The sequence below is a fragment of the Protopterus annectens genome, chromosome 8.part0 (genome assembly GCF_019279795.1).
Source record: "Protopterus annectens isolate FY-2018-M chromosome 8.part0, PAN1.0, whole genome shotgun sequence".
Taxonomy (NCBI): Eukaryota; Metazoa; Chordata; order Ceratodontiformes; family Protopteridae; genus Protopterus; species Protopterus annectens.
In genome coordinates, this window is record NC_056741.1 from 282,886,817 (window position 1) to 282,911,467 (window position 24,651).

At 37.9% G+C, this 24,651-nt stretch overlaps 1 protein-coding gene across 3 annotated transcripts in view; it reads right to left on the reverse strand.

Moving 5' to 3' along the window:
* HAPLN2 (hyaluronan and proteoglycan link protein 2) overlaps window positions 1–24,651 on the reverse strand; it is a 242,970-nt gene that overhangs the window by 152,879 nt on the left and 65,440 nt on the right. The window contains exon 1 of one of the 3 annotated variants that reach the window (XM_044079781.1): window positions 24,343–24,504. The exons of the other annotated variants lie outside the window; for them this stretch is intronic. The gene's annotated coding sequence lies outside the window, so the exon portion shown is untranslated. Of the gene's footprint in view, window positions 1–24,342; window positions 24,505–24,651 lie in introns of those variants that run through there. 3 annotated transcript variants of the gene reach the window in all.

A 24,651-nucleotide genomic window follows, 5' to 3' on the forward strand; every position in this document is an offset into this window, starting at 1 on the left:
CTTCTGATTTTATTTGTATTCAGTTTCATCCTGTGTGCCTTCTGTTTTGCGTTCCATTGCTTTATCATTTGCTGACACTCTTGTTCAGAGTCTGCTTGTAATGCCACATCATCTGCATACAGCAGCTTTACTGATCTGTCCCATCTGACTGCTTTGTTAATGTAGTCCATCGCCACTATGAACAGGAGAGATACAGCTGAACCCTGATGCACACTCACTCTCCTTGGGAAACCCTCTGTGAACCCATACACTGTTTGTACTTATGTCACTTAGTCCTTGCACACAGCCTGAACTAATTCTACCAGTGTTTCTGGAAAATCAAACCATCATAGGAGTGCCCATATCAGCTTTCTTGGGACCTCGTCATACGCTTTCTCCAAGTCTAGGAATGTCATTTGAACTCTTTCATTTTATCTAGCTTCTTTTCAATTGCCTGTCTTGCTGCAAAGGTCAGGTTAGTTGTGCTGCATCCTGATTTGAATCCAAACTATTCAGCTCTCTTTAATTTTCTAGTATTCTGTGTATTCATTTATCAAATACTCTCTCCAGCATTGCAGTGTGACAGGAGTTTGATACTTCTGTACTACCACCATTGTGAATGTCCCCTTTGTTCTTGTACACCAGCATTAGAATGTTTATTTTTCAGTTATGTGGAATTTACTTTTCTCTCCACACTGCTGCAAGTAACCTCTGCAGCCATTTCTCCCCTTACTCACCTAACATCTCTATCATATATGTTGTGACCTCATTTGATCCTGCTGCTTTCCCTGACTTCACTTTCCTTTGTGCTGTGGAGGAGATCTTCTTCCTTCATTGTAGGGTGCATTCTGAGCAGTTCAGCTTCTGCAGGATTTTCTTTATTTAGAAGCTACTGGAAGTACTTCTTCCATCTGCTTTTGATTTCTGTGAACTGGTGAACAGGTTGTTGCTGGTATCCCTTATGGAGGGTATCTGATGACTATCTTCTTTATCTGCCTGGCTGCCTTGCAACTTGAGTTTCTTTGTGCCATCTGTTGAGTCACTTTCAGGAGCTAGTTGAGTGTCTCTGGTGCCATATTCTTTGCTATTGCAACTATTTGTTTATTTATTTATTTAACCTTTGTTTACTGGAAATATTTGACATGGAATGAACCAATTTTCAGAGGATGCCTGGGGAGAAACTCTCCAGACACATTTTTGTAACATGGGAGGAAACCGGAGCACCTGGAGGAAACTGACATGAATGAGGGAGGGCATGCAGACTCCGCACAGAAGGCACCCCAGTGGAGAATCAAAATGGATAACCTGTTGGTGTGAGGAGACAACACAAACCGCTGCACTACTGCACCATCCTTGTTAGAAGCTAAAACTGTTATTTTAGCTTCAGTGTTAGCTAACCTTCTAATCCTGGTCCCATTCTACTCAACCTCTCAGCACAAGAAATCTGGACAAAGCCAGAGAAAAATGGGGGAGGGGGCAAATGCCCAAAATTATTGACAGATTTTAAATATTGCTTCTATAAACTTAGAAAGTTGCTTAAATTATATATTTTACATTGCTATATATTTTTTCTGAAGGATATGAAGTCTGAAACTCAAATCTATGTCGTTATTTAATATTATTTATTGACTTCAATCCTTAATGATTTGCCAGAAACCCACAAATTATATGAGGAAGAGACCAAACATAAGAGGCAAAATCCTGGACATTCTGCAGCACTTTGAATGGTGCTAAGGGTAAGGTTACAATTCCCAGAACGGTAATGTCCATAGATGCTATTATTTTAAGAGAAAAATAGAGAAAGTGGAAGAAATATTAGAAAAGGTGAGAAGAGTAACTCTACAAGTAACTGAAATTAAATTTCCAGAGCATCATAAGCCAAAGCTGAAAATGCAGAGGAATATAACACTGTTTTCTGTTTTGCACAGGAAGTCAATATCAGTGTGACTTCTAAGTGTACATCAGCTGCAATTCCCTGTTTTAGCAGATTTCTCTCTCTTTTTTTTTTAATTAGTGTGGACATGCAGTTGTTATATAAACGTTTGGGTGAAACTGCAAAAACACATTTGCTGTTAACTTTTTCTCTCTTTTTGAATTTCGGGCATTAGGTTTCTTTGTTTGTCATGCTCAGACTGTGTCATTTGATTTTAACAGTGGAACCAGTAAGCATACTTTTTGCTCACTAGGCTGGTCTTGCATCTGACAATGACCACTTTCCTATCCACGTTTAGGTATTTCTCTCCCTGTTGTGTGATTTTCCGTATCTTGCTCATTATGCAACCTTCCTCATCACCAGCTATCTATTCTCTATCAGTCAGTGTACATCTACTGTCATCCCCACCTCACATTTATGTATATAGCCACTGTCTGCCTCTGCCTATGTTTTATTTTTTTTCTGCCTGCTTTTGTTCCTTCCTTTCTCTGTTTATCTATTCCCCAACCTTTCTTCTCTAACCAGCCCACTGACTTTTCTTCCTTATTCATCGAAAATGGGGTTCTCTGCCCTACAAAAAATTGCCCTTTCTCCCTCATCTTGTTGTTGCTTTCTAATTACAATGCTCCTCTTTCCTACTTTTTTCTCTTCCCCTTTCTTCCCAATTTGAATGATGAACTGGGTCAGAACATTGCAGTTCTGAAACTCTGTAGGCTATCTGCAGTTACTGCTATGTGGTGCATCACTGCACGTGTGGATGCACATGAATTGTGTCATTCTAAACAGTCTTGGTGGTGACATCCCCCATGCTGATCTCACACACACACACACACACACACACACACACACACACACACACACACACACACACACACACACACACACACACACACACACACACACACACATGCGCGTGTTGAGCTACAACTTCACTGTGCCATCTTAGAACCACCATTTTCTGTAATGCAGACATCCCTATATGCTATGCAGTTACTTGCTAGGTATGCCAGTGACATGCTGGCCCTAAAAAATGTAATTAGCCTTGGGTTGCATTCCACTCTGTGCTTTATGCCACTTAATTCTGCACCAAGTGCACAGAACTTGACAACAAATCTCTGCCTGAGTGTGTTTCAGAGCCATTGTTAGCACAATTTATAAATGAGATTCATGACTACATTCAGGTGGCCATAGCTGACTTAAGCCAGGCTGAAGCTATTACAGTTGCTGCAATTTTAATTAAAATACAGAATGCTAGTATACACATTTTTGATAGCTTATGATGTTAGATGGAATGAGTAGTAAGTTACAGACGTATGTATTAGTCATCACAAAATCAAAGACTGATTTTGAGGTAGCACTGTATAAGCTGAACTATACCAGAGCAGAATGGATGAGAAAATATACTAAGGGGACATAAGAAAAAACATATGAATGCTCATTTAATTATTTAAAGAAACCAGAATTGAAGGTGATAAAATCAGGTCAAAATGGTAATGAGTGGGGGAACAGAATGACAGCAGGTAAGAAAAAGGAGATGATATTTTTTTTTGCAAACTTTTACTAAACTCATTCAGATATAGCAAAGAATAAAGTTAAACAGATAACACATGGCATATCACAGTATAACATGCTATTACTTCCATATGAAAAGGTTGATAAATAACTTCATATATGTTGCATGCAACACTGGTTAGCTTAGACTAACAAGGAGAGTTTTTCTGAACAGCACTTGAAGCAGTAATAGGGGTAAAGCTTCAAGCATAACCAGACTGTGAGGACCTTAGTGCATTGGCTAAGTGTAATCCCTAGGGTCTATATTAGATAAACGAATGTTTGAAAGTTCGACGACCATATGGTCGACACCATATGATCGAACTTTCAAATGTTCAAATATCTAATAAAAAAAAATAAACTACACCAAACACCTACTTTAATGTTTTAAGATGGGGGGCAAGCCCCCCTGCACCCCCACACACCCAGTTCTTTAAATATACCAACTCTGAGATCGCACTACAGTGCAGAAAAGGGAAATCTTTCCATTCCATGCTGCACAGAGATCTCTGTTACAATGTTCGAACATTCAAAAATTCAATCATATGGTGTTAGCCATATGACAAGCAAAAGAGATCCCCGCAAGTATGGCAAGTGCACAGGCCCAATAACCTAAACGTAAAGACATAAAGTAGGGGCCAGCACCAAAAGAAGTTGGTTCAATCTATATTTATTAATAAATAAACACTAAAGGGCAGGGTAAAAACCCTTAAACCCCACAAAATCCAGCCAGACTGGTTTCAACTGAAATAGCTTTCCTCAGTGTTAAAACACAAATAATCACATCCAGAAATGTAAACACAACGGTTAATTAGATACCACTGGTTATTGGTTAACCACAAATGATCATTTAGACCAGGACAAAAAAGTCCACCTAATTTAATGATCCATTTTTTCACCTTAGCATTGAGAATATCATGCCACCCAGATTTATTAATCCTATCACCCCATTATTTTGTCAATGATAGTAAATCTATAAGAGGCGTTAATGTGTTTGTTTGCTTGAATAAGGCATTGGATGGTCTCTTGTTCCTAATGTCGCTCAAGTGTTCCCCAATTCGTAAACGTAATGGCCTAGATGTTTGGCCAATATAAAAGGCAGAACATGTACACATAACCAAATATATGCCCAATCTGACCCACAATTAGCCATAAACTTGATGTCATACACCTGCTACTAAACTGTTTAGTTTTATTTATTCTAATGGAGTGTGTACAATGACCACAAGGTACACAGCCGCATAATATTTCCCCTGTAATAGTACGTTGCACTTGTTGTCCCATGGGAGCCTGTCTAAGGTGCTAGATAGGAACCTAGTGTCCTCCCTCTCCAAAACAAAAATAGGCATCTATTCCCTAAAATATCTGATAACCTATTGTCATATAGCAGTATATTTCATTGCCTATCAATGATATCCATAAAGGCTCCTGTATTCCTCCCATAAGTTGTGACTATCCTCAGATCCAGTGTCTTTTCAGAAGAGTGTTGCTTGTATGAAAGCAGATCCTTCCTATCCTGCCTGGAAGCCCAGTTGCTGGCAGAAATTATATTGCCATGTTTATAGCCCCTGTTTTGGAATCTATGTACCAGCTCCTTCCTATATTGCTCATAGCCACGGTGGTGCAGCGGTAGCATTGTCACCTCACAGCAAGAGGTTCTCCAGTTCGATCGTCAGCTGGAGCGCCTTTTGTGTGGAGTCTGCATTTCCTCCCCGCAGTCGAGTGGCATTCGAAAGACATGCATGAATGGGCATGCCTTCATTGAAGGTTGGGCATTGGGCTGGCACCTCGGGACCGGAAACATCGACTGCCAGTCATTAGCGGACCGGAGGTCCACTGTGGTGACCCCTAACTGGGAAAAGCTGAAAGAAAAACAACAACAAGAGCAAACATGTTTGACCCATAGAAATTGTGACTTGGGAATGTTTCTGATAATGTGTTGTGGATCAAAGCTGGATGCATGTAATAATGAATTATATTGTGGATATTTCCAGAAGATTTCACTATCAAGAGTGTTATCTTCCTTCCTTGTAATGAAGACATCCAAAAAAATGATATAGTCTGTATGGTAGTGGGCAGTGAATTGAATTCCCCACTTGTTCCCATTTAGATATTCCACAAATTCCAAAAGGTATGTGCTGTCTGCTCTCCAAAACAACCAGCAGTCATCAAGGTAGTGCCTCCAAATGTCAATTTCATCCAAGTAAAAATGGTGTGCAGGATCATAAATAAGATGGTTCTCCACATAAGCTATAAATAAATCAGCATAAATGGGGGCAAAAGATGCCCCCATTGCTGTACTCTGTATTTGCCAGTAACACTCATCCTGAAAAAATATAACATTTTTAGTTAAAACATGCTCTGCCAGACACACCGGAAATGTATTAAATCCAGGTTGCTAAAGTTCACTTTTCTCCAACCAATATTGTAATGCACATATGACACTCGAATTTTTGAATGTTCAAACATTCAGTATAGACCCTAATCCCTAGACAGTATAACTTTGTTGTTGCTCTGTATTCATGCTTCCCTAAATCCATTAAACATTAAGCACTGCATTCTCTGTACAGAGCCTTCCACCAACAAGCACATCATTCTTTGGTGTAAGGAGTGCATGCTCCCCTCAACAAATGGCAGCACAGGCCCTTTGATAAATCACTTCATACAGCCAGAGTTTAAGCTAGGATAAGGGTAGTACTTGAGGATCTCTCCATTCGCTGGCAATATAAATCCTTATACTGGACACAAGCTGAAGAAACCAGTATAAATATTTTGATTCCAAGGTTTACAAGTATCTGTTTGTCATGGAATAAAACACAGTATGGAGTAAGGGGAGTTTATACCTGGTACCGTGCCAATTAAACACTGGACTACATTTCATAAGTCTTGAATTGGGGGGCATGCCCCAAATTTGTGCATGAGGTCAAGATTTTTTATTCAACAGGTATTGCAAACAGAAGTCTCTCTTTCCAAATCCCGTACACTTTAATCTGGAAGCCAGTGGCCTCCCCCATCCAAAACATTTTCAGAAATGTAGGTATATGTCCGAGCTTAACCATCCTATGCCAAAAATCCATAATCTCTGGGGACCCAAAAACAGATCCAGGTTTCTTAAACCAACCGTAAATACCTCCAAAGCTGTATTCCTGACTTAGCTAAGTAAAAGAGTGTACAGCTCAGACCTTGTTGTCTTACTGTGTAACCCCTCTTTTTGACCAGATAATCAATCTGGGATCGTGTCCAAGAAGGGTGGATGTTTCAATCTATGCTTTAATGAGGATCACATGATAACATATCTTATTAATAAGAAGTTTCAATGTTCCTTATTTGACAGTCCCCAGGTATGTTGTAGATATTGCAAAAATAAAAGACCCTTTTGCTGCTGGTCATCTGTGTAAGGTTACTTAGCCAATGTATATCCTTCAGGTTCCAGTCATCAGCCTTGAGTGGACATCCTCCCACCAGCAGCATAGGAAATCCCCAAAAAGGAATAGAAGAGTCCCAAAAAGTGGGAATAAGGTGACCTAGAGTCCTTAGAGCTTTTCAAGTCTCAAGTAATTGATGGCACTTTCAAAGTTTTGAGTGAACTTTTCTTATACCACATAACAGCCCATGTCATTTCTTACCACAACAGAGTGGCTTATATTTTTGCTGAAATTGGAGAGTTACCCATGTCACAGTTCACCAGTTGGATGACAGTAAAAGTCAGGCTGAATAGTTGCCATTTAGAATTCCATACCCTACAGCTTTGAAGCCATCAAGTTATAAATTACTTAAATATTTTCCTATAGTTATTTCACACAAAATGACTAGTAAGGCAGCTATTTTCTTATGCAAATTGTTGATGTGTGTGCCATTAACACGTCTGTATGCAAAACAAAGTAAAGGAGCCACAAGCATTTTCACCAAAACTATCCTTTCCATAAGCTGTAAATGTAACTTAGATAATGTATGTATCCATAAGAAAACTTTTCCAGATAGTGGCTCTAGGTTGCAAGTGGTCATCTGAGCCACATCATGATATAATACCCAGATATTTCTCGTAGCTGTTGCACCACCTAAATAGTAAGGGCCTTATGGATCTAACTAGTACTTGTATCATCTTATTGGCTGCAAATATCTCTGTCTTACTTATACTTAACTGCAATCCAGATAGATCAGAGAAGGTATATATAATGTTGAGTAAGACTTGTGTATTTTCCACAGGGTTTTCAGAGAGTACCACACTATCATCTGCAGAGAACAAAGTGTTAGTCTAGACTCCCATTAAGTCTCATCACTGAGTCGCTGTGAGGTATTAAGAAGCCACTTGAGGGGCACTACTGTCAATAAAAATAAAGCTGGGGCATAGGACATTCTTGGCATATTTCCTACCAAATAGGGAAGTGAGCAGTGACAAAATCATTAGTTAACACTAATGCCATAGGGAGTTAATATAGGGATGGAATGGATTTAAGAAAGGACTCAGGGAATTGAAGGAGGCTTAAAAGTGCCCAGAAGTAGTCACATTTTATGGCATCAAAAGCTTTCTTGAAGCCTAATAACAAAGCTTCTGGTACCCACCTAAAATTCTGCAGAGTCTTAAGAGTCTTACCGTGATCAGTGTGTTGGATCTACCTGTGAAAAATGGAGGAACTGCCAGCATAGCTAGCTGGAGTTTTATAAGTAATCATATGTCATTTGTGAATATCATATGATACATATGCTGGTGTTACAAATGTATTAGAACTGTATGTCATATAAGATGGCTTGTACAGACGTGTGCTGAAGAGATATTTTGCAGAGTACTCAGCTTAGAGATGTGTTCACAGTTTACACTACTGGAAGAGAACAGAAATCTACAAAAACTATTGTAACTGTGTAAATGTATATATTTTAACAGTGGAAACTGGAACATAAAAGGTTAACTTGCAAAACTTCAGAAAAATAGTTGACATTAAATTATTTTATAACTGCGCCATAAAAGATGGTTTCACTTCAGCAAGGAGACAGGATGTCTAAAACTAGGGAGCCTTCTGTATTGTCTTGTAAGTGTTTTATTGTTTTATGTCTTCCAGCAGCTGCAGAAATCTGAGGGCTATGTATTTTCACAGGGAGATGCAAAATGCTGGCAGTTTCTAGCAATGGGGGTTTTGCTTGAGAACTAAAGTCAGATTACAAGAAATGATGTCATCCTGCAAGTTAACCCAGCAGTAAATATTTGAAATATTAATTTAAGAAGTCTCTGAAAGAGAGAGAGAGAGAGAGAGAGTGAGAGAGAGAGAGAGACAGTGTATTTTGTAGTTTGTCTTTGACCTGAGAAGAACATCCACTCACCACATATTGCCTTGCTCTGTAAGTTAGTTAACTAGGGTACAGTAATTTCTCTTAGCTACAGTTAGGAATATAGTGAAGATGTTTTCTTTATTTATTTGAGACTGTCCTGCGATGTTGTTTTAAATATTTTCTGTGGTTTTGAACTCTGAAGTTACTGTGATGATTTACTGAGTATTTCCTTGTTCTTTTATTATTTATTATTAAATATATTTAATCCTTTCATTGTGGCTGATATTTGTGAGACATATTTAAGTTCTGAGAGTACTTGCATACTTATTTGGTTACACTGTGGAGGCCACTCCTAATAGCCTTACTCTTGGTCAAACTACAGTTTGGATTAATAGTAACATTATACAGTAGGATTGGACATCATTTGTTAAGGGCATTAAAGAAGATGATAAAGAGTGACTGGTGGAAGGCAAAACTACCCTATAATCTGGACAGAAGGAGGCATAGCTAGTAAACATGTGCCAACCTTTACCAGGTGTGTGTGTGTGTGTGTGTGTGTGTGTGTGTGTGTGTGTGTGTGTGTATAAATCAAACCTCAAAGAGTGTGTGTGTCAGCTACTTGGGCATGGAAATGAAGCACTGGTTGGACAGAGATGGTGCTGGAAGCCTTGGCCTGGTTACTCAGCTGAGATCTCATCTCTATAGTTGTGCCAGTGGGGAGTCTGATTAGGGATCTGGAGAAGGAGAGAGAAACTAGCTTCAGACTGACGGTGGTCTCTGTGTCCTCTTAATGGAAATTGCACTTGATGCAGACAGCTGCATCTGGAAATACCATGTGTGTACCTGTCATCCTCCCAGTCTGTATGTCCCCCAATGGTGAGGATTGAGGTGCCTTGATTACTGGTCCAGAGGTGGGGAATCACACTACCCTTCACAAACCCTACTTATGTATTTAGTATTAGGGTTGGTATAATGCTGTACAGCCTATAAAGACAAAACTCTAGCATAAATTTACACATCTACATTTATTAAAGAAATGGTTCAGTAATTAGTAACCTGTGTGGGATCTTTATAAGGTTTTGGAAGGACAATTATGATGGAAGTATGAGAGGAATGATTTACCTGAGCATCTCGTACTTTACCTGTCTGTACTTGATTTGATAGTCTCTAAATTTCTCTTTCTTCACCTTTACCTTTTGAACTTACTGAAGCCTGTTTTACTTGTGTCTTTGTGTCTTAATTCCTAATTTAAATGTAATGTTTTTTTCTGTTTTTCTTAAATCTTAAATGTACTTGTTTTTGTTTTTTTTTTTATTATGCATTAGATAGTGGAGCTTTTCTCCTCGGGCCTCCACTGAAAATGGACATGTATCCAGTTGGACTAGCCCGGTTAACAAATGTAAAATAAAATAAATAAAATAAATAAATCTACATGGATGTATCAGGAAAAGTTTGTCAGGGCTGGAGAAGCAAATCTAATGTTTTATAAACTTCTTCAGTAAGTTCATCTGCACCTGAAACTTTACCTGAGGGCAATTGTTGGATAAGCTTTATGATTTTGCTGGTGCCAAGTGGCCTAGCCAACATTGTCACTTGTTGATGTGATAACTATGGCAGATGTGCACTAACAACAAACTGTTTATGGGCAGTTAGTATGGTTTGATTTTGTCTGGAGTCTTCACTATACAGAGAATAGTAAAAAGCCCAATACAAACCATCAGAGACTTTTTTGCCCCAGTTGTGGTCTATTATTCTAAGGATAGTATTTTGAAGCTTCTTTCATCTCTCTTAAAAGGCTATTATTCTGGGTCCATGTCTTAATACACACCATTGTTTGTGTATATTCTTGTAAAAGCACTAACTACCCATGGAATAAAGTTATTTTGCTGTTCAAGTATAAAAAAGTTTTCATTGATTTTTGCTTTTTTGGTTGATGGTTGGCTTCGATAGTCGTGGAGTACCTGCACCTTGATATTGATATATTCTTGTAAGCCTGCATTCCAATCTTGAAATTATATCTTGTCTGCTTACATTTAAATAGCACCTGTTCCACCTGAACCTCCAGGTTTTTAAGTCTGTTGCCTAAGGATAACACACATTTTGCTTTAGCTACTGTGCATAGATTCTGAAGTTCCAATTTTTAAAAAATCTCACCACACCCTAGTAGAAAAACAGCTAAGAGGATTCCTTTCCAAGTAGGCCTGTATGCAATTTTACTTCTGCAATTTGAGCATCATACATTGCAATCTGGCTGGAGCTGTATGCATAGACTTTCCCAAAACAGTAACTAAAGGTTAGTGGTCAGTTTCAATCTGGATAGGTCGACCATAAATATAATCATGGAACTTTGAACATGCAAACACAATTGCCAAAACCTCTTTCTCAATCTGGGCATACTGCATCTCAATTTGGTTAAGAGTTCTTGAAGCATAGGCTACAGGTCTACCCTCTTGGAGAATGACTACACCTAAACCAAACTTAGAAGCATCACAGGAAAGAGTGACTGATTTATGAACATCATAGTAGCTGAGAGCTGGTGGACTAGCAATTTTCTGTTTCAGGATATCAAATGCTCTTTGGTGCTGTTCTGACCAAGACCAAATAACATCTTTATGTGTCAGCTCTCTAAAGGGTACTGAAGGATGTCTTAAATCTGGAATGAACTTACCTAGATAGTTGACCATGCCAAGAAAACATTGTAGGGCTTGAACATTGTCTGGAGCTGGCATCTCAAGAATAGCTGCTTTGCTTGGAAGGATCTGGTCATAAGCCTGAGCTGATAAACAAATGCCCAACATAAGTAACTTCTCATAGCCTGAATTTTCACTTCTGTGGATTCAGCTTAAGATTCACTTCACGTGCTCTTTCCAGAACTTTCTTGAGGTTTCTATCATGTTCGAGTTCACCATTGCCTCCTACTAGAATATCATCTACTATAATAGCACAAGGATAGCCCAAAAAATTTGCTCCATTGCACACTGAAAGACTTCACTGGCAGAATTTATCTCAAATGGCATTCTCAGAAATCTATATCTTCCAAATGGTGTACTGAATGTGATTAACAATGAAGATTTTTGGTCAAGCAAAATTTGCCAAAATGAACTCTTTGCATCCAGGACAGAAAATAAAAACAGTGGCATTTGGCATGAGGGCAGCAACCTCTTTGACTGTACACATTGGATGATAAGGCCTCTTTAACACTTTGTTCAAATCTCTTGGATCAATACATATTCTGATATCATCTGAGCTTTTCTTATGATCTAATACCATGGGGGATACTGATTCAGTAGGTTCTTCTACTGGACAAATTACTCCCAGCTGCACCATTTTGTCTAGCACAGCTTTAACTCTGTTCTACATATTTACTGAAACTTTTTGTGCTGGTCTGATAACTGGGCTGACCTCTTGGTCTAACTTCATAGAGTACACAACTGGTAGTTTGCCTAGTTTGTCTGCAAAAATATCAGCATACTCAGAAAAAATGGTTTGGGTGAAATTTGAGCTGTTGTCATGGCAGGCTTACACAATGGACTTCTTTATTAAGTTAAAGTAGTCATCCCATTTTCAAACTGTCTCTGGTCTGAATCTCTTCACCATAAGCAACAAGCTTCACACACTTTGTTAATCAAGATGCTCTGTAGCTTTTACTCTAGCAAATGTTTCTGCTGCCATAACATTGCACTTTGAGCCAGTATCTACTTTGAGCTCTATGGGACTCCCATTAATCCAAACAGTACAAAAGATTTCATTCTTTGCCCACAAATCTACTGCATTGACTATTTCACCAAGTGCAGACACACCATCAACATAAAAAGTAGGGTTGCAGCTTTCTAATTGATCAACTTGTCTCTTTGAATGCCATCTTTTAATAAAAGAATGTGCGTTATTTTATTTACAAAATCTTTTGAAATGATTCCACTTATTGCAAGAATGACACTGCTGTCTAAAAGCAAAGCACTTTTCTTAGTTGGGTTTCTTGATTTCTACCACAATTATGACAATTCACCATAATGTTTGGTAATATAGGTAACTTTGTTGGTTTATGGGTGGTGCTAGAGTTGGAAGTAACCATGAACCCTTTCACATATCCTTATGTTTTACTGAACATGTCCTGGAATTTTCTGGAAAGACTCTGGGTTTCCCAAGGGCTGCTAAATGACCAGCAGTAGCTGCCATGTGCTTGGGTTGGTTTCTTTCAACCACGTGCTGCATACTATCAACATTAGTATTGGAAGGCACTGTAAGGCTTGCTTTCTCATTTGTAAGCATACTTGTGCCTTTTCCTAAGCTCGTATATCTGACAAATCTCAATGGCCTTAGTTAATGTCAAATCATTGTCGCAAAGCAAAATCTTTCTCACTGTGTCATTATTAATACCACACACAAGCCTGTCTTTTATCAACTAATCTCTCAAATCACCAGATCTGCACATTTTAGCCTTGTTTGATCCCTTGTATAAAATGTGTTTTTCTATTGCAGTATTAATTTGGGAGTTATAAATTTATGTTTTAGCACCCTGGGTCTTCCGCAGTTTCAGCTGGTACCACAATATGGCATTTTCCTCCTCCCCTGCATACACAGCAGGTGCATACACAAATGAACACTCTCTTTCAATGGCATCTGAACCAGCTAAATTAAGCAGAATAAAAGCTTTTGCACTTGTGTCTTTGTCAGAAAAAGCAGCCTATATGAAAATATCATATTCCTGCTCAAACACTCTCCAATTTTCTGCAATATTGTTATCAAACACAAGTGGTGTGGGTCTGGAAAAACATTCTGCCATGCCCGCAAATTATAGTAAAACACAATGCAATCTTGGCCCTTGTAATAATGTATGAACATGCATGAACACACCAGGTACTTGTAATAATATTCAAATGCACAATAAACTCTTTGAAAGACTGTATTCTGTGAAATATGCTTTGAAATAATTAAACTCTGTAAAATAACTGCACTGTAATACTGCACAGACTTGCAAACACTTTGTGAACTTCTTATACTTTGAATGACTTAAATTAATGTGAAAAAGTACTATGGTCGTTTTTCCCTTTTTTGTACATTTTATGTGATTTGGATATTGTTTCAAATCCTTTTGTTATTCTGACACCGTCATTTTTCTTATATTAGCTAAGAAGCAGTTGAGGCACACGTGTTTGTTTAAGTAGTTTATTGAATACAAACACATCAGGGTGGATAGCAGCAACATTGAACTTAAACAAACTATCTAACTAACTGACTGTCTACATACATGCATGCTTACACTCTGGCTGCCCACTCAAAATGGTACTGTAGTTTGCAAATACTCAGAACTTATATGCTGAGTGGAAAGCTTCTTAAAGGTACATACACACTCTGATCTACATGGGGACATCTGTGTGTCTCACTATTGAGTCGCCTATGACTAGGACATTTGGCTTTGAGGTGTTTTGCCTTAGAGGCTTAATTGCTGAGACACTGATATGTGCATTGTTATGTGAAGTGGTGGACTCTGTTCATGTATCAGTATGTGTAGGTTATTTGCACTTGGAAGGTCTCTGGTCTTTGGGTAGGCTATTAGAGAGTACCTCAGTGTATGTGGGTTTATGTGCCTTGACCTTATCTTATGTGAGTTGAGAGGTGTGTGTGCTGACAACCTCTTTGATGTCTTGTTCATTTTTACGTGAGAGGATTGATTCTGGTTTCAAGGTATAGTTATAGCTCTCACATAGTGTATTTGTTTTCTTTAGGAGCATACATGAGGTAATTGCTACATTGCCTCAGGATGCCCATGTCAGTTAGGCTGGCTGGAGAAATGCTGGGAAACTGACTGTCCATAGTAGCAGGTAATTCTTAAGTAGTAATTTCTGAGAAGGCAAATTAGATCAGTTAATCTCTGGGATTAACAATGGGACTTATTCTACAGAAGATCCTGGATGGAAAGTGGGACTACTCTGCTCAGTGCTCTGCTGAGTTGCCTGCAGTGCAGAAGTGTGCAGCTGTATCACTCACAGAGCAGCAGGGAACCTGGGAGGGTTTCATTGACTGTCATCTAAGGAAAAAATTGTTACTAGCCATTTGTGTCTATACAAGGCACTACTAACTCCCGTTGCCCAGTGTGCAGCTATGTGCAAATGTGTGGCTAATATAGCCAACAATCAATAGCCCAGACAATAGCTATATCCATACTCTTTTGCTACAAGGGTGCAGGGGAGCCCTTCTTAACGTAAGATGGCTGGATTTGTGTTCAAGTGTATGAAAAACATGCTAGATTCAGCAAGTCTGGATGTAGTCTATGCTAACTAAGCAATATTTCAGTGAAAAACAAGTGCAGGTAATAAGCATGCACAAACAGTAAAAAATAGTCAAAAAGGCAAACAATGCAGTAAAATAGAAGACTACAGATGAAAAAGTGCAGATAAAACTCAAAATAAGCTTAATTTCTTGTTCTTAGCTTTGGATGGCTTGGATTCAAGCAGAAATTCTCTGGACCTTTGCCCCCTATGTATGGTCTAAAAATATGGACTCTTCGTCATTAAGTGTAAAATTGCACCAATAATGGCCATAGAATTAGTGCACTCTGCAATGCTTAGGTTATTAAAACTACTGTGTGTCTCAGACCGATCTTAAGCACAAGTCAAAGCTAAGATTTAAATATATCACTCTAATGATTAATTTCTTTAATAACATTATCTTTCAGTTATGAAATATACTGTTCAGTATCTCAAACAAACTGATAGGGTACATGAGTGATACATTTACATAATACCGCTGGAGGCAAAGCTCTCACATACAAGCATACATAATACCAACCAGGTTGTCAGAAATGTGCATCCTATACCCAACACACACAGTATGGATCAGACGCACTGATCCACAAATGCTGAGATACTTAGCAATCTTCTTAAATCCCAAATACCTCCAAGATATTGGACTAACAACAAATATCCTCAGAAACTCCAAAAGCACTCCATCAAGACACAAGACCTACAAGATATCCTCAGCAGCCCCAAATGTATTCCACCAAAATAACACCCACTACAACACATACAGCCACATCTTATGGAGCCTTAGCTTCAAAGCCCACAAGGCCAGCCACTACAGAACCCAGTATTTTAGTCATAGAAGACTCCATTGTGAGACACACATATGTCCCACTCACCAGGGTAAATAAGGAGAAAGTCATGGTCAGTTGGCTATCAGGGGCCAGGATCTGCCAGATCACTTTGGCAGTCAGGTCATTGGATCACAGGTACCAGTATAACTCTGTCATTGTCCAATGTGGGAGAAAATAACTTGCAACATACCTCCCTGGATTAAATGAAGAAAGACATGATGGAGCTCTCAGACTGTTGTAGCTTGATTCTCCACGTCTAAATTACCATAGGCAAAGTCCCATACCATATCTTTCCTAGCATAGGCCCCCCTTTATGACCCAGAAAACCCATAACTCATACTTAAAATTACTAAAGACACTTGCCATTCAATCTAATTCAGGAGCAACTTTAATTACCTCAGTATACACTGGTAATCATACATGACCCCAAACCTGTAGCACCAGAGATTCCTGGCATTTGTAAACACTAACAGCCTGAACCAGGTAGTGCAAGCACCCAGTAGGAGAGCAAACTTACTGGACCTGGTCCTCACTAACATGGGAGAGCATTGCATCTCCACTAGTGTAATGTCCTGCCTTCTACGAAATAAAAATAAAACCTGTGACCCCAGCTAAGCCCATAGCATTTAGAAAGTATTCCAAGCCAAACTTCCTATTATGTAACATCCTGACAAATTCTAAGCCTCCCAAATTCTCAGCACACAGTTATTTATGTGAAATTGTTTAAGGATACTCTATACAATCATGTTAATAAATGCATAGAGACAGCTGTGCCTACCAAAAATAAGCTCAGAACAAACTCAAAAACCAAGCAACCCTTGTAGAATCTAAACATCAATAGGCTGTATGACATAAGGAAGAAGGTCATAGCAAAAGTCAGGAAATACAATGCCCAGCAGGATACAAACTCTATCATCAATCTAAATAAACAACTCAGAGGGTATATCAGGTCTGCCAAAGCCAATTATGAAATAAAAATAGCCTCCAAGGCTTAGGACAACCACAACTTTTTCTTTAGCTAGGTACATAACCTCACAGGCTGTATACAACAATGTGCACAGCTAATTATGAATGCAGCCACCTACACAAAGCTGAAAGATATAGCAACTCTAATGACAGATAAATTAATTTCCAGTTTTATACCCATCACCCCACTCAGATCACCCCCTCAAAAAATAACATTGCACATAATCCCCACCTCCAGCCATTATAAAGGAACAAGTCCTAACTGCACTCTCCAAGGCCAGTAACGCCACATTTATACGCTCCAATAATATCACAGAATGCTTCCTAAATAGCAGGAAACACAACCTATCAGAACCACTGGGGGGGGGGGGTCACTGTTTAACCATAGCCTCCAGTCAGACTTAATGTCACATGAATGGAGTACTGCAAAAGTCATCCCTCTGCATAAGGGAAGTTATAGATCCATTAGTTTGACTAGTCTCATATGCAAAGTCATGGAAAAAATGATCATGGAAATGATTAATAATGACATTGCTAACCTCCAGACACTGGATCTAATCAAGCTTGGTTTTGTCAAATGAAGATCATTCCCACTCAGTCTGATAGAGTTCTTTGAAGGTCATCAAGGCAACGGACAAGGGCAAAATTGTGAAAACTGCCTACCTTGACCTGGCCAGGGCACTTCATACAATACCAGACTTCGGCATTGTAAACAAACTCAAGAAATAAGGCATAAACACCCATGTTACATGCTGGACTACTGTCTGGTTCTCATATAAGACCCAGGAAGTTAGAATAGGGGAGTTCACCTCCACAAAGAAGCTCTCAGGGTTCAGTGTTAGGTCCTCTCCTTTTTGACATCTACTTCTCAGAAGTCAAGGCCAATGTCAGGGGCCTCTGACTGACCAAATGTGCAGATGATTGCAAACAGGAAGCAGTCACAGAATCCCTGCAAGTCATTAATATCTTCCAGGAATGGCTAATACAGACAAATAACTGGTGCCGTAGACACGTTTTAAAACTCAATGCCAAGAAATGCATAATAATACTCCAGGAAACTACCTCATTGATAACACACTCCTTAAAGTAGGCCAAATAGTCAGGAATTTGGGGACATATGTAGATAGTAACCTCGCTTTTGACCAACATGTGTCTAAAGTAATAAGAAAATCATTCTATGTTGCTCAACTGATAAACAAGGATATGGCATCTAGAGCCAAGTTAGTCATCATTCCACTGCACTCAGCCCTTATCAGACCCATCATTAAGTACAATGCCCCCTTCAATATGCACCAGACCAGTCACATGCAACAAAGATAATGTCTACAGAGGCTCCTCACAAAAAGAGTACAGGCCATTAATAACACGTTCAATATGGATGGCCTCCTGCATATCTACAAAACAAATAGCAATAAGAGCAACATGATCCAGGGACTTAAATCTTGCTTGTGACATAAATAGGACATGTTGGAGTGACTGGTTTGTGTCTCAGAGAATACCCCTTCTCTTGAACAGGCTTCCCATCCATGTGAAGTAGAGTACCTCCCTAACCCTATTCAAACATAACCTGGATCAGTGGATGGGAAACTGGAAATTCCCTCCTGGTCTGTTGCCTATGTCTACAATAGAACCAGGCAATCTGTAAATGTTTGACCACACATACCCTATCTTACACATATCCCTTAAAAAAAATATTAGGGCACCATACTTGTTGGATACATTTGGGATGTATGGCTAGACTTTAAAAAGCCCTTGTGATTGTTTGCTTAGTATTTACCTATGAACCTATAGGTATGCAGAACAGGTTAAAATCTACATAGCTTTTTTTCCAAACAGATGAAACTTGCAACATGGAAAAAAATCTCACATAAGCAGAGTTTATATCTTTTCTTATATCTTTGGCTGAGTTAGTGCAAGCCCACATCTTTTTGTTTTGCAGGTGGCAATAAACAGAATTTGTATAAGGCACTTCACTTAAAACACACAAATCTCAAGCCTTCAGAAGAGTGCTGCTTGACTGCAATAGCCAGTAAAATACATTACTAAAAAAAAAAGTATAACAGATAAATCTAAACAATATGGTTCTGTTTGTCTATACTCAAAATATCTCAGAAATTGTACAGGTATACATACTGGTTCAGCTAGATCAAAAAAACTGTGAAAACAGAAATCTAGATTAAATCATCTGCCTATACAACTTTTGTTTTCAGTCTCATAAGAGAAGGTTCCAAGCATTTGAAGAAGCCAGATAATAATGAATAAACCAGGACATTGTCTCATAGGAAGATGAAATGCTTCTGTACTCCACTGGCAATGCTAATTCAGAAGAAACAGGAGAAGGAATAAATTTAATGGCAGTAAAAACTGTCAAAACTAATAAACCCATGCTTTCATTCTCAGGAAAACAGTTGGCCAGTAAACTAAATATATCTAATTAAATATAAGAGCACTAAACCTGGGTATCAGAAAGATACTAAAAGAGTTTCACTTTGCGTTATTATAAATCATTTCTACCACAGTGTCATAAAAGTATTACAAAGTAAAATTATATCCTACTTCATGAAAGCATTTTCTGCATAAGGTTTTTATTGGTGCCATCTCTCATCATTTGCTTAATGTTTTATGAAATCAGGTATAGACATGCACTGATTTTGCTTTGCTTTCATTGTCGCTGACATACACCCATGATCTATTTCCCTTTTGTTGAGTTCTTATTCCATGGTATATATTGTCATATTTCTGACCTGCAACCAGATCCATGCAGTTTATACCCTTTATTTCTAATCTCTTTGCATCATCCTTGGCACAGTTTTTGTGATATCTCAAAAATAAAAGACATTTTACGCTTTCTGGACAATTTGTAATGTTTAAAAGGAATTTAATAAAACACTAAATGTATCACTGACAACTATAGCCCTCTGCTAGTAACCATTTTAAAGTTTTGTGATATCTCAAAAAAGACGTTATGCTTTATGGACAATATGTAATATTTAACAGTTATTTAATAAAGCACTAAACATATCATTGAAAACTATAGCTCTCTGCTGGCAACCAGTTTAAAGTAGGCAGCCATTTACTTTTACTGTATGCATCTCACTGTGCTACCAGTGACTTATTCTGACAAGCACCCTGAATTCTTCTTCAAGGACGTATAATGCAAATAGTTTATTATCATCAAGCTAAACATGTTAATATCCCTCACAGTGATATGATACTTTGGTTATTAAGTCATACAATTCTTTTAAATTCATTGTACATTACTTTCTTTCCAATAAATGTTGGTCCATTCAGTGGTGTGCCTTGTTGCTCTCTCCCCTAAGGGTTAGGGTTTGTCAAAATGGTTAAGGTGTTTACTCTGAGACACAAAGTACATGGTTTGATTTCCCCCTTTGAGGAAAATTGGCTTAGCTTAAAATGGCCTACAAAGGCAGTTAGCTTAGTACATACTTACTTCTGATTTTGTGTTTTACATTGAAGCTAAATGCTAAGGTATGCAAAAAGTCATAAAGAAGGACATACATCAGAGACTGATGACACCAGTAGTCAACGAAGAACATGCAAAATAATAATGAGGATAACCAAGGAATTTGGGACTTACATACTGATAAGTATACAGAATTCCTTTGGTGATAATGAAGAAGGGGATAAAATAAATTAAACTGAAAATGCAGCCTAGGTTAGCAAGACCAAATAAAGCTACATGTTTTACTTTATGCAAGTGAGATGTCCTAGTTTAAGTTAGTGCACTGTGATTGTTTCATGCGTTTCTTGATCCAGCTATGTAAGCAGAGCAGATCTTGATAATATTCACTAAAATATATGACAAATGGCAGTTAGAGTGATTTAAGTGGTTGCATACATAACAACAAATCCTGGAATATAAGTGCAATATAGTTTGAGTCATGGTTTGAAAGGACACAAGGAAGAATTACCATCCCTGGTAGAGATTCTTTTTTGATTCCTTTCCCCTGCTGACTTCAAGTCATCAGGAATTCATATATATAGCCTACTGCCTTATTCATTCCTTCAAGACATAAAGATGTGACAGTGTGCTCCCAAAGTCATCACGCTGCACACTTTTTTTTTTATGGCCTGACCTTTATCTTCCTCCTTCCCTGGAACATAATATACAATGACTCCATTATTTGAAATGTTTTGTGCTTCCACATGCATGCATGCTGCTAGTTGCTTATGGTTAGCTCTCCTCCCTGTGGAATGCCACTGAGAGGACTGCTAGGCAGCAAAAATTACACCTACCTACGGAAACTGGAGAGTAATTATTTGGCTGCTCCAGTTATTCCTCCTCCACAGCCAACTCTCAAATGCACACACATTGTAGTCACTAGTATCACAGGCAAGAGTTCTTAAACAGCGCCACTAGAATGGCTTAGCATCCTAGCTAAACAAAGCGATATGAGTAGTCAATAGAGTTTAAAGTTTTATTATCATTGCTTTTGCCAATAAAAGCTAGAAAGATGATCAAAAGCCAGAATGAAGGATCAATTGGCAGTACGAGTATGCAGGTAATCATGAACTAGAAATGAATCGTATATATAAATTCTGTTGTTTTGTGACAGTAAGGGATTCATCTGTGTTCTCAGTGCTGGGAGCATAGAGTAATAGCTTGACAGGCTTCAGATATTTATAAAAAGCAGACATTAAGAATGACATGGATAGTAAGAGTCAGAGAGACAGAGAGAGAGAGGAAAAACGTATTATGTGAGAGTCTGTGACGAGAGTGAACATTGTAAATAACAGTAATAAGACAAAGATGAAAGTGAATAGTATTAGCTGGGATTTGTTACAGAGGGTACCATTCATTAGTTTTGTGTTTAATTACAGGGTAGACCATTACAAGCCTATCCAAAAACTCATATTCAAAGGTTTCCTCCAGCCAGAAGGATGGCAAGGCAAGGTGGACCAGGAGGGCAATTTGAAACTGCCCATCTAATCTTCTAGGCTTTCCTTGAAGGTGGAAAGAGTGCTACTCTGATTGACATGTGATGGAAGTTTGTTGAAGAGGTGGGGTATATGGTGGGATATGAATCTATCACCTCCATGCATCTTATTTATCTGTTGCTGAATGCTTACTTCCTTTAACCAAGTATTTGAAGTACTATTTGTTCTGTAAAGGAATAGAAGTTCAAAGAAGGGTGGATCTTTAATACCTCAAAAGGCTAGACACATATCTCTATAAGAGAGTGACTACAGAGAAAGGGCTGACAGTCTGTTCTGATAATTAAGGTTTTACAGTCTACTGATCTTTCTAGTTATGAATCGTTGAAGTCTCTCAAGTTGTATAATATGTTTAGACAAATACATGCCAAAGGATACATTATATTTGATAATGGGCCTGATGAGACATGAGTAAAGCAGAATTAAATCAGTTGAGCCTAATAGTAGACTTCTTGTACTGCTGTGGAGATGTGATGGGAAAATGATACGGAATGATCAACAACTGTGCCTAGATCCTTTATGGCAGTTTCTGATCGGAGGGATATGTCCCATATAATGTATGTAAAAATGTTTTGGTCACCAAAATGAACTATTCTACATTTTTTCACATTTAATTTAAGACCATTATCCTTGCATCATTTGTTAATATGCCCTAATCCATGTTGGAACAGTGTAACAAAGTTACTATAAATAGACATAGTGTAAATGGATGCTGAGATATGGACAGGAAAGCTAAAAAAGATGCAGGGGTATTGTAGGAAAGATCAAATTAGTTAATCATGGTTAGAGATGAGGAACATTGGTGGAAGTGGCAGGAAGGAACAGGTGCAGCAAAAATGGGAATGTATGAGGAAAGGGAGAACAACGTAGGGAGTATATTACGTTATATTATGATGGACTGGATGAGATATTTAAGTGGAAGAGAACATGGGGGAGGAAGGACATAATGGTTTATGTTAGTACATCAAAAAAAGAGAAACACTATGTTAAAAAAAGCAGACAGCCCTTTGTTGAATTGCTATAATAATAAATCAGTAGGGATCTAAACCAACTGATAAAGTCCACTGCATTGTTGAAATACCAGTTTTCAGGAATGAGATCTAATTTGAAAATAACATGCTCTCAGTATGCCTAAAAATAAAATGAAGCAGTTTCTGTTTTACTGTGGAATTCCTTTAAAATATTTATATTGCTAATTTATAAGAATTTAAGCTCCTTCACATTTTTCTTTTTTATATTACATTTTATTTGTTTTTGTTGCTTAATAAAAAAAAAACTATTCTTAAAAAAGCAGTTCATTTAGAAAATGCAAAACTTCAGACCACAATTTCATGAGATACTGGTAGAATTTTCTTTGCTTCCATCTCACTAATTCTAACTGATAAATTCTCACAGACTTTGTAAACCACCTAACAAAGATGCCTATTCCTAGCAAATGCAATACAATAATTTGTACAGATCATTTATCACTGAATGAATATCAGCTGCTTGGCATATTAATTAATAACAAGCATGAACTATTGTGATAATTAGTATGGACAGTTACATAAGTGTGATTTGACAAAGCTGTAGTCTAACAATAATTCATGATGAAATAAAAAAAAATCTCATCTGATAAAATGTAGTTACCCAGAGTTGGTCAGGTTATAAAGAAAGAGCCAAGGAAAATAACTGTTACAATGGACAATATAGAATGACACATTAAAAGGGTTGAGAAACCAGGATGTCACACAAACCAAGAACGAAAAAACATACAAGCTACCAAAAACTTCAGACCAAGAACCCAAATTAAATTTATTGACTAAAGTTAAAGGCTTTCATACCTGGTATAGCAGGACTTCATCAGAACAATTTCAACATATTCAAATACAGTAGTTATATCATTCAATGAACAAAAAAAAATCAATCACTGTTAAAATACATATATACATACATAATTAAGTGACACAATCTTTTTTTGTTTATTGAATGATATAAATAGTGTATTTCAGTTTGTTGAAATTGTTCTGATGAAGTCATGTTATACAAGGGATGAAAGTGTTTAAATTTAGTCAATACATTTTGTTTGTGTTCTTGCTCTGAAGTCTTTGCCAGTCACAGATTAAAAATATATTCTTTTCACAGGTAGACCAAACAGCAGTGAAGTTGCCTGAGCTCCACTGATATTATCTTACAAATGATGAATAAGCAGGGCTTTTAAAAACATCAATCCTGTTTGCAAATGCTGAATTCCTGGTTGTGATGTATATGCAAAGAGAAATGAGAATGTTAACAGAAGCAACAAAAATTGTTAGTATCATAACACCGGACAGCTCCCTGTTTAAATTACCTGCAAAGTCAGATAGCAAATTGGATTTCTGTATTAATACATTTATGAGTTAAGACTGGAGGCATACATTTAGTGTTGCAGTATAGATTACTATAGTTATCATTTCTTATCATGGTACCGTGCCTACCTCAAGAAAATGATCAGTAAACCTTTCGTAAGCAAGAAGTATCTCAGCGATTAATACATTAAGCAAAATGCACCACTGCTGAATGCACATTTGCAGATATAAAAACATCGGACTGTAGAGACATATTTTTGTAGCATACTTACCTCTGTTGTTTGTCTTGTTCTGGCTGCCATTCTGTCACAAGTACCTAAAGAGTAATAATGCTTTTTGCCCATCTCTTCTCAGCAAAGATGTTTTACTTTTCTGTTGTGAGAACAACTGACAAAGGCGTTGGAAAAAAGAAGTTGCATATTCCCTTTCAGGCAGCAAACAACAATGTCCTTATTGTTGTTAGGAATTGTTGTGGATGGAGAACAGCTTGCCAGCAAATAGATTAGCCTTTATACTGAGCAGGGTGGGGGAGTTTGTTTTTTAATGTCATGACATTCATCTGGAAAGGAAACAGAAAAAAG